Source organism: Botryllus schlosseri, chromosome 6 (assembly GCF_051294905.1).
Source record: "Botryllus schlosseri isolate E-star chromosome 6, Bs_hap1, whole genome shotgun sequence".
NCBI lineage: Eukaryota > Metazoa > Chordata > Ascidiacea > Stolidobranchia > Styelidae > Botryllus > Botryllus schlosseri.
In genome coordinates, this window is record NC_137241.1 from 25,226,037 (window position 1) to 25,236,886 (window position 10,850).

Genomic DNA, 10,850 nt, shown 5'->3' on the forward strand with positions numbered 1-10,850 from the left:
AGCAGTGGTTCTCAAAATTCTTTAGTCACGCCCCCCTCCTTTTGATAGGGAAAATTTTCGTGCCCCCTCATCGTCGTATAACAAAATGCAACCAGAATGCTAGCAATACAAACGGCTAGTTTGATGGCGTCAAAGGTTATAGCTGTTGATTAGAGAATTCTCAAATATGAAATTCGGACTATACACAGAGAAATAACTCTGAATTGGGGATAAATTGCGCGCAGCGCGAATTTTTTTTTCAGTTGACTGCAGCTTCGCACCCCCTTCAGATGCTTCACGCACCAAAGGGGGCGCGTGCCCCCCGTTTGAGAACCACACTGTCTTCTATAATGAGTAATCACACGAAACAGAGACGGTGCGATAAAAGAGCTAAGTATCTTAGTTAATTTGTAACAATACCGTGTCATTAGTAATTGCGTTTATAATGAAAGATGTCGCGGGCCGCAAAATATGCGGCACGCAAGAGTATTTTATAAATATAATTTTTCATAAATCGATTTCTCAATAGTTTTGTGGGGGCCGCAAGAAGGCTAGCTGGGGGCCGCGGTTGGGAATCACTGATTCAGACCGATGGATGGGAAGGCTATACAAAGGCCTCAACAGAATCGGATACCATCACTCCACTGTGAACCACACCAATTATTTCGTTTCGCCTGATACAGGTGCTCATACACAATGTATTGAAACATCGTAGGTATCGAGCTTCTTTTCAAGATCCAACGTCATAGTCAATGCCATGAATGGTGTATTCGCCCCTGGGTGAAATACGTGATAGTGAAGGTCAGTGGCGTAGCAGCAACTTGGTGGTGGCAAAATGAGGCTGCACAGTGCACACAACAGCCGGCTAAAAGCAGCGTATGAATGGTAGCCTTTTAGTTGGCGACCAGAGAGCTCAAATTTATTCAACTGGTGTCAATCAGAAGTTAGCATCGCACTGAATCCGAAACACAAATTAAAATGTGAGATTAACAATGGAACCACTCCGAACCGATTGTTCCGAACAACTCAAAATTCAAACTCGAAAAATAATTTCGTGGGGTGACGAAGTCCGACATATTTTTATTAATAGATCGCGACGACGAAACTTCATCAGAAAACGTAGAGCAAAATTTTATCTGCTTAAGGTTGAAAAGCATTGCGACCGAATGTACGAACTCATAATGAGTTTTACCAGATTATGAGGATGGAAATGTTTCGTAAATTAACACGATAAGAACTGGTGTGCTCTAATTTGTATTTGGCTAAATATGTAAATGCGCGTCGTAATTATAGAGGTAGCCTATTCGTTTACAGTGATTGATACGACGCAAAATGGCCTGTTATATTATGCATTACCAGTAAATGTAAAGTTGATATGCGTAGTCTTCAGTTCAATCATTTATCGAAATCTATAAAAGCACTACGAGAAAACTACTCTGATTGGGACATATTCGCGTTACAGCGATTGATACGACGCTAAATACTCCGAGAGTCACGGAGAACACGGCTCGACTTCGCCGAAACGCTCAATGGCGTCACAATGAGTACGAGGCGTCAATTGACCATTCAGCTCAGGCGCCCCTATTGTTCAGAACAATGGAAATTTCGAACTTTGAGGTCGATTTTAGGGGGGTTCCAGTGCCCTGACCAGATTTTAATTTATATTTTCGGAATCAGTGTGAATATATCTTTCGATTGAGACCGGTTTAAATAAATTTTGCGCTTGGGTCGCCAGCTATAAGATTACCACTATGTTGATTAGTGCCTTCATACAGGCATGCGGTGGGGACTTAAATGACTTTGTGCTATCCAGGTCAACTATAAAGAGACGTAGAGAAGCTAATCGTCTTGAGATTTCGCATGAAATATACGAGTCATTTCAACAAGACCTACCGAATCATGCTGCTATACACTGGGATGGAAAGTTGACAGAAGACAGGTATGGAACAAAGTATGAAGCATTGCTGTTATTTTGTCTTCTCATCCTTTGCATACCAATGGAAAATTACTTGGAATTCAAAAGATTGAAAATGCCACAGGAGAGGTCCAAGCTAAAACTGCATTTGATTTGATAACGACTTGGAGTTTGCAGAATTCCATTGCCACGTTGGTATTTGACACGACATCAAGGAATAGTGGATGGAAAAAAGGAGCTGCAAAGTTACTGGAAGACCGCCTAGGTAAATAAATGTTGTATCATGCTTGTCGCCATCATGTATTGGAGTTGGTGGTAAAGAGTGTCTGGACAATCATTTTTGGACCTGAAAATACATTATTCAACAATTTAAAAAAAAAAACTACCGATAAAGATGTTGCTGAATCTGCTCTCAATAAGTTGAAGAAGCATCCATGGTACATTGTGGAAGAAACTTTGGTTTATGCCTTGTTCTCAGAAAAAGAAAGTTGCGATACCAGAAAAAGTATTGCAAGCCGCCTACTGAAAGTTGAAAAACCGCAATCTTATCGACGCGGGCCACGCATTCTCTCATCAGAAGGGACTATAGAGGATAACACCACTTTGGCTGATTTAGTGGGCCCTCAGTCATGGCATTTGTTCAACGAATTTGAGTGTTCTGGAGAATGGTTGAATCAGCCTGTGGAACAATGGCCTAAGTATGAAACATACAATGAAATGAGCCATTTTGTAAGTAATGTCAAAGTCGTTAATGACGCTGCTGGACGAGGAGTTAAACTCAATACCGACTTTGCTTCGATCATCACAGATGATGAGCGCCAAAAGAAAAGTATGCTGCAAGTTGTTGAGCTACACCGTCAGAAGTATCACAACTTCAATAAATCCACACTGAAATCCTATGAGCCTGCCTGAGACTAGAGCCTGTTGTTATCCACATTTTGTTTTTATGCTTACCTAATTCTCAACATGTTCTTCAATGATAATACCTGTCTTTTCATCTTTCACAATTGTCTCAAGTCACGTAAATGGTCGGCCTACTATGTCCGGATTTGTGTTTTGCCTTATTCTGCTTTTCAAGTTTGATAATGCAAATTTCCTTACAATAAATTCATCAAGTTTCAGAAACATAGTCTGTGCCAGATTTCTCAAGTTAACTCAGTTGTAAGCACATACCATAGTGGGTGACGACAATGACTAATATGTATTGAGATTGTTTCTGTTTCCGTAAGAACACCGGGGACGTTTTCAGACAGAATCAGTGGCGGCTCGTGACAATATCGGGTGGTGGGGCAAGGGCTGCGAGCGACTTTTATCAAGATGACGTCACAATGGCGTTTTCCAACGTAAAAAAGTAACTTTATGATGGTCACATGAATTTCCCGACAACAGTGATTTTAACGTAGGTGCCGCGAGAGGTTTGCCGGTGAGCCGTGACTTGAAGTGTGGTAACAAATGTTTTATTCATTTATTTTTAATCAAAGGAATATTTTACAAAATGTACGTGAACTAAGAATCGTCCCTATGCCACGAATCAAGTATCAGGTCATCCTTAGTAGCATGCGTTTTGATTTCATGGTAGAGTTATAGATTACGCAAATCGATAGGCCCTAAAATCCGACCGTCACCCCAAATTCGAAATCCGGATCCAGTCCGGCCAGGTAAAAAAACATTGAAATCCTGCTCCGGCTCCTGAACCGGACTGTGGCCATCTCTGGTTACGACCAGGTGATAATAGGCAACCAAAGCGGAGGCACCCGGCGTACGATTGGATCAATAGACTGGACAACTTCTAGACCTCTCATTTTCGCTCTAAAGGCAACTGCGTAAACTACGTACGGAATAAAGATTCAATACGATTCATGTTCGCACTTGACTTGACCTGACTAATTCCAATGACTAGAACTCGAGAGATTGCGTAAGCCTAACTGGAAAGGTCAACGAGTTCGGACACATACGCAATTGTTATCTCATAGATTGGGCCTGTCATATTGAATCCAGAACATCAATTTGAATGGTCTTTGAAGAACTAAGGACAGCAGCCTCGGAACTTCGGTCTCGGAACAACGTGGGACATTTTGGCCTTGAAACTGGAGACTGTGACACAACACATACGGCTTACTGTCTATAAGTCTGCTGCGAAATCGCCGTTGGAAAATATATTAATCAATAAATACATGAATAAAAGCCGTAACTTAGTATACTGTTACAAGAAATCATTGAGAAGTAGCATACGCAATCTCATAACCCATTCCGGTATGGTACACTGTCAAAATCAATGCAAACAGACGAACACCTAACTTTGAGTAAAATAGATCGAGGAATAGGCTGATCGAATGATCAGCTGTTAGCCGACATCGAAAGTGAAATAGCTATCGCAATTGACAGGGGATTGTAAGCAAATGGTTTGAAGGCCACAATTTCACAGTGAAATGGACATTGGCGAACATAAAATTATGTGAATATTTGAATGCAAACCGAGAATCTTGGTTAGCTGTTTCATGCGATCATCGAGATATACCATTGGAAATATCATCACCGATCTCGTTATGGAACGCAGACTATAGATTAGCACAGACCGACACCGGCTTTTGCGTGAGATCCACAATGACGTAGGTAGGCTAAAGCGTAGTGCACATTTGCGTAATTCGTACGCGCGTACTGGACGCGTAAAGTATATTGGTAGTTTCTTTCCTTTCTCTGCTCTTCTCTCGTTTGCTCGTCGCGTAAAGAGCCTCTTTTCTCTCGTTTTTTACGCGGGCATTACGCAGCCCTTACGCGGAGAGAGCGATTCGTACGCGCGTATTGTTGACTTGCCAAGCTCCCAATCAGATATAGCTCCCAAATATGTTCCAGAAAAATGCCCGGCATTTTTACACCTACCTTGGCTAGGTAACGTGTCTAACCGTTTTGAAAAGCTTATTAAATCGGCTGTTCACCGTTGTTATTTCAGCGTTAACACGCATGTGGTGTAGCCTACACGACGAAATCCTTGTTGCCCATTGCCCAACTCTCGAAAATATGTACTTCCTGCCTTTAATGCAAGCAATGTTGTCTACCAATACAAGTGCCACTGTGATAAGATTGTTTGAGCGTATTAAGCAGCATATCGCTTAACTGATTCGGCCAAAAACATGTGCAAATGATCACACTGAGCTCGCATGTCAGTGCAAATTGGCTACCATAACAGACTGCTATGACGATTACCAAGCATATGCTTCATCAATAGGTCAGCATCTGAGTGAAAACCTCGCCAGTGCACAGCACTATAATGACAATATCTTTACTGTCATTGCGCGTGGCAGATCTTTGTTGCATTTAAAAGTGTTGGAGTCTACTATTATTCAGTTGGACAAACGTATTTTATGCAGACGAAAAGATTTCCTCTATAACCTACAAATTTCTCATTAGTGCATGTGTTTCGTCCGTGTAATTGTTTATTTACAAATTGCCTTGCTACTATAGTACCGTATGTCCGTATATACTGCAAGTGCAAAGTTTGTTACTGTTGCCATTAGTGGTACAATGCGAATTTCATGGTCTGTGATTTTGATTGTTGCGTTGCTGACGCTCGGCAGCGACAACGTGCGGCACAGCGCTAAATTTATTCTCACTTTTCCATCAGCGATGACGTAAGCTCTCGTTTTGGCCAACTTAGTGAGAGAGTGAAAATCGTACGCGCGTACGATTTACGCAAATGTGCACTAGGCTTAAGTATCAGATCAGCGCGCATCTCTACCATACTCGACCTCGAAAACGAAATAACTGCCTCAATCATTGAGTGTCAACTTTAAGACTTGGCACCGTGTTCGATACTAAAATCAAGACATACCGTGTGAAAGCTCATGACAGATCTAGGTATGGAACATCGTTAAAATCAATAGAGACCAATAACGGCTTTTGCGTAAATTTGTTGGCGATAAATGAAGAGTCAGCTCTTACTCGACTTTGGAAACGAAATTACCACCCACATAGTTCAGTGACAAACTTAAAACTTGTTACAGCGGTCGATACTAACACTTACCGTGCCAAATGTCATGACCGATCTCGGTATAGAACATCGTCAAAATCAATGGAGACCAATACCGGCTTTTGAGTAAAATCTGTTTGCTGTACTATGTACAATGTACATGATAGATCAGCACACACTGAACTTCGGAAACGGAATTACTACCATTATCTTTAAGTAGCAAGCCTGAAACTTGGAGCAGTGTTAAATACTACCTTCACGACATATCATACCAAGTTTCAAGAATTATCATGGTGCGAAACACCATCAAAATCGACCTATTCCAGCAAAGGTCGACTCAACGCATATTACGGTAACCGAGTTCAGATATAGATACGATTGTTACATCACACCTTAAGGGCGAGTAGGCATATTTGCCCCGGTTGCTCGGCCATTTTACGAATAGGAGAGAGTAAATCACCGTTTCTTTATTGTGCGCGGCTTTGAGAGAATAGATAGTGAAAGCTTGTTATGAGCGCTACCGGGGCAAGCCCCGGCTAGGCATTCACAAAGCGAAAACACAGAAGAGAATTCGATTTTCGCAGAGACTTCGCTATGTATGGGCGTTTGCAAGCGAAAGCACAAGAAGAACGCGGGTTTCGCTGTGATCTCGGTATATATTGATTGCTGTGCGTCTATAAATGGTTAAATTGTTATTGAACAGAATTTTAGGTGGGGCAATGCCCCAGTTGCCCTATAGGACGAGCCGCCACTGGACAGAATGCATTGGTAGTTGAGGATCAGGACCCCCATTTAGACTTACCTGTCATGATCATTTAAGAAGAAGCCTAGTGTCGTGAGCTTTTGACATTTGCATTCTGGCCGTATTCGCTACTGTGACAACGTCTTGGACAGGACAGGTCGGAGGTGGTGGGGGAGGGGGGGGGGTGTCAACTTTCTTTCAGACGTATTAGATACTGCAAACCTGATGCGGATTAGGTGAATTGAAGCTACTATAAAAGTGAAATTACATTCATATACAATATGTCTTTGATTAACATTTACAGAGTTGAAACCGGCTGGAAATGCCTGTATTCGTTCATTTCATACATAGGCCTACCACCCGGCTACCTATACCAAATACGGGAAGGTGAAACACATTTGGCATGTATAGGAATGTAGGTATGTTCAATTGTCAAAAAGATAATTCAACCTGATATTTCCCAGCTCTACTCGGCCGTTTTCTACCGCAAACTTCACAAAAGCTACAAACCAGCAATGGTGAATCGTCGCTAGTAAGGAGAATTGACCCATGGGTCTTTGGGGGCTTTGCGCGCAGGGAAGACCGCGATGAAAATGACCAAAATCGGTTTTAGAGGTGTTTTTATGCACTAAACTATCATTTGGAATTACGCAAAACAAGTTTCCAAAAAATTGCCCAAATCTGAACAACCCTAATGCACATACCTAACAAAACGTCAAACGGACGGAGGGTATTGTGTGTTTTCACAGACAGCAGATTAAATCAATGAGTTACACTTGAAAAATACTAAAGTGGAAAGGAGATTCCCATATATGTTGAGGCGGCATGGTCTTAGAATAATCCACATCCACTGGATACACGTTCCTCTGGTGCATTAGATGCAGGAATTGAAAAGCAATTTTGAACCACACTGAAGAGCATTAGATACTCATCCATTCTAGTCGGCCAAAAATGCAAAGAATCATCGCCTTCATATCTACACATGAGCTTATCAGTCTCTTCCAAGTAGGCTACTTGACCATCTGATAGTCATTTCTTTGGCTCTAATTGGACTTTGCTTCGATTGTTTGCTTGTATAATTGAAATGTCTTGAGTACTTTGTTGGCGGAGGATCTATTACCTCTTCATCACTGGATGATTTTGTACAATGCATTGCTATTTGCTACTATGTACCATTGTCTTTTGTTTTTTCGGCCGCGCATATCTGATATCAGACGAGTGCAACGAAAGCAGTGGTGACAAATAGCGATGTCGACCGAATTCGTCACATGCGTTGATCTAACCATTGTGATTCGCAACTTTCTTCATCTTCAAGTCACATAAAATAAGCCGAGTCAATGACTTGAGTCGAGTCATGCGTAATGACTCGAGTACAAGTCGAGTCATTCCAAATATTGACTCGAGTCGAGTCGAGTCATTTTCCCATTTCAAGAAAATGACTCGAGTCAAGTCGAGTCACAAAAAAATCGTGACTCGAGTCTGACTCGAGTCGAGTCATGACTCGAGTCATTACAACCCTGCCCATATCCCGATAATCATCACGTCTCTGCATGCGGTAGAATTACTTAGTTTTGATATAGTCTAGCCTTGCACACATGCAAAATAGACATGGCCGAATCCAGCACCTGGACAAACATTGCGGTGGTGAAAGATAGATAATAATAACCTATGCGGAAGGGGGGTCTGGGGGTCGGAGCCCCCCAGAAGTTACGGATAGATACTTATAGGGGGCCCCCCGGTAAGTCTCGCCCAGCCCCCCCCCCCCCCCCCGTTCGTAGGGCCACCACTCTATGTGGGTTATGAGACAATGGGGTGGGTGCCTACCCCAAAAACTTGACGTGATAGAGAAAAACGGGAGTCATTTTTTTAATTCAGCGCCCAAAAGTTAGTCTGATCAAAGTCAACAAAAATTGTGTTTACCAGTGCAATAGGTAAATCGCGAGGATCGCGGAAAAATTTCAGTAAACTACGGCTTCGCGCCCCCTTCACGTGCCTCCACACCCCCAAGGGGAGTCGCGCTCCCCCAGTTTGAGAACCACTGCTCAAGTCACATCGCATCAAATAGGCCTTTTGCACGACTTCGATCACGTGACTAGATACGCATAGCAACCACATATTGGTTAGCAAGCTACATTCTCGCGCACCTGCTTCAGTGCTAAATATCGCATAGTGTACTGTTGATTTCTGGTTGTAAACGTTTCGGAAATTTGTTGTAGAAGTCATCAGAGATTCACCTATGCTAGATGTCAATCCTCGAATATGGTGAATACAGAGCACAGCTGCGCCCTCTAGGGAGCAGTCGTTCAATGTTTGCATCACCGATTTGCCTCAGTGACCCGTGATTGCGCAATCGTCGTCGCTGCTCAGAGCTCAGAGCAAGACCTGCTATACAGGATTCAGAGAATAAGCTGCAGAACTACAGATGCACCTGCACACTGCAGATCCTTCTTTGAGGCGGCTGTATAGGCTTTGAAGTCAAAACAGACAGGGAACGATGCGTTTCCAACAGACTTATTCTGAAAAAAAATCACTAAAATGCATGCAGATTAGAGGGTGCATTTCTGACGACTTGAGATCTTTCTGCATAATGACAGTGAAAGCTTAGTGACATTTTCGTGCTATGAGTCAGGCATCAGAGGCTTAGATTCGTCATTAATTGTAGTAGCGTGACTGACGGTCTGTCTAATATACGAGACGTGAGTCCTCAAGCAGCCATGTATTCAGTGACGACCAAGCACCGAAGCACCTGCGATGTCGTCACACCCTAGTGGCGCCATAGAGCTACCACTACATCTCCCTTCTCGGGACAAGCACAAATGCTTATAAGCAGCACAAACATATACAACGCAAGCACAGAATGAAGACAATAAACAATCCGAATTGAGGCAGTTAGCGGTACAAAGGTATGAAGCAATTGGCAGGCAAGAGGTGAATGAAGAACACAACATATTTACACACACTACTCCTATAACAACATCAGTACTCCTCGATGTATCTGCGAGGTGCGGTTCTGTTCCGATCCGACCGTCGGACTATCGCCGCCTCATGATGGTCCTCACGATTGACACTAGTAGCGCTCGAACTGCTATCTCCTCCCTGATCGGGAAATTTGAAGAATTCAGCTGCCTCACTGGTGGTAATGTCGACGCCTTCTTGCGGGGCATTCTCCGTCTGGTATCTCCGCACCATTCGGCGATTTCTTCTGAAGGTGCCACGCCCAGTTCTGATAACCAAGGATCTGGGTTGAGTGTCAAGTTTTTCCACAACACCTTGCGATTTGCAGTCCGGAATCCAGACGCGATCTCCCACCTTGAACTCATCTCCAGGTACTACTCTGTGTCTTTTGTTGTAATCACGAGTAACTCTGCGTCGGTAATCTGCTTCAGCTTTCTTCACGGCGGTTCGGTCGACAGACTTGGGCAGAAGATCGTCTGGATGACACGGTACTCTTGTTCTTAGTTTGCGGCCCATGCTCAATTCTGCCGGCGAGTAGCCGATAGCCAATGGCGTGTTGCGGTATGTGAGTAGCGCCAGATATTCATCGTCACATTTTCGCAGAAGGTTTTTGATGGTCTGAACGGCACGCTCAGCCTCCGAGTTCCCCTGTGGATATCTAGGTGAGGACATGATATGTTCAATTTTCCAGCTTTCGCAAAATGACGCAAAGTCGCGGGAAGAGAACATAGGTGCTCCATCGGTGACCAAAGTCTCGCAGATGCCATGCCTACTGAAAATCTTCTTGAATTTCAGAATCGTCTCTGCTGCGTTCACTGTTTTGGAGACTACGCAAATCTCAATGTCCCTGGAGTAGTAGTCAACGGCTAGCAGGTACATGGAATTCTGGTATTGAAAGAAGTCGGCACCAACACGTTTCAAGAATAGCCAAAACTTCCTTCGCATTCTGAAGCGATCATCACGAAGCTCAAAGCACGCATCAAATTTGTCAATGACTAGTTTGTAGTCATTTTTATCCTCAGCAGGAATGTCTTGATCATTTTCTCGTCGAGCAGGAAGCCACGTGAGATTCTTATAAATTGACTTTCCCTCCGGACCAATAAGACTCAGGAGGTGTCCTACCTTGACGCAGTCATCCTTTTGTGATAATTCTGCAGCACAGAGATACGTTTCAAAGTCTTCCTTCCAATCAACCCACGCTTGAGGCGGGTTGTTTCCAGCCAGTGATAATGGCTTCGGGTGCAGTCCTTGCAAGGCAGTATATCCACTAGCCATAATTCTGAGTAGCTAAG

At 43.3% G+C, this 10,850-nt stretch overlaps 1 long non-coding RNA gene across 1 annotated transcript; it reads left to right on the top strand.

Moving 5' to 3' along the window:
• Window positions 1-1,733: 1,733 nt before the first annotated feature.
• On the top strand, window positions 1,734-3,019 carry LOC145441778 (uncharacterized). Its single transcript, XR_013915887.1, has 2 exons — window positions 1,734-2,623; window positions 2,703-3,019. It is a non-coding gene; the product is annotated as an uncharacterized LOC145441778 (long non-coding RNA).
• The last annotated feature ends 7,831 nt before the right edge of the window (window positions 3,020-10,850 follow it).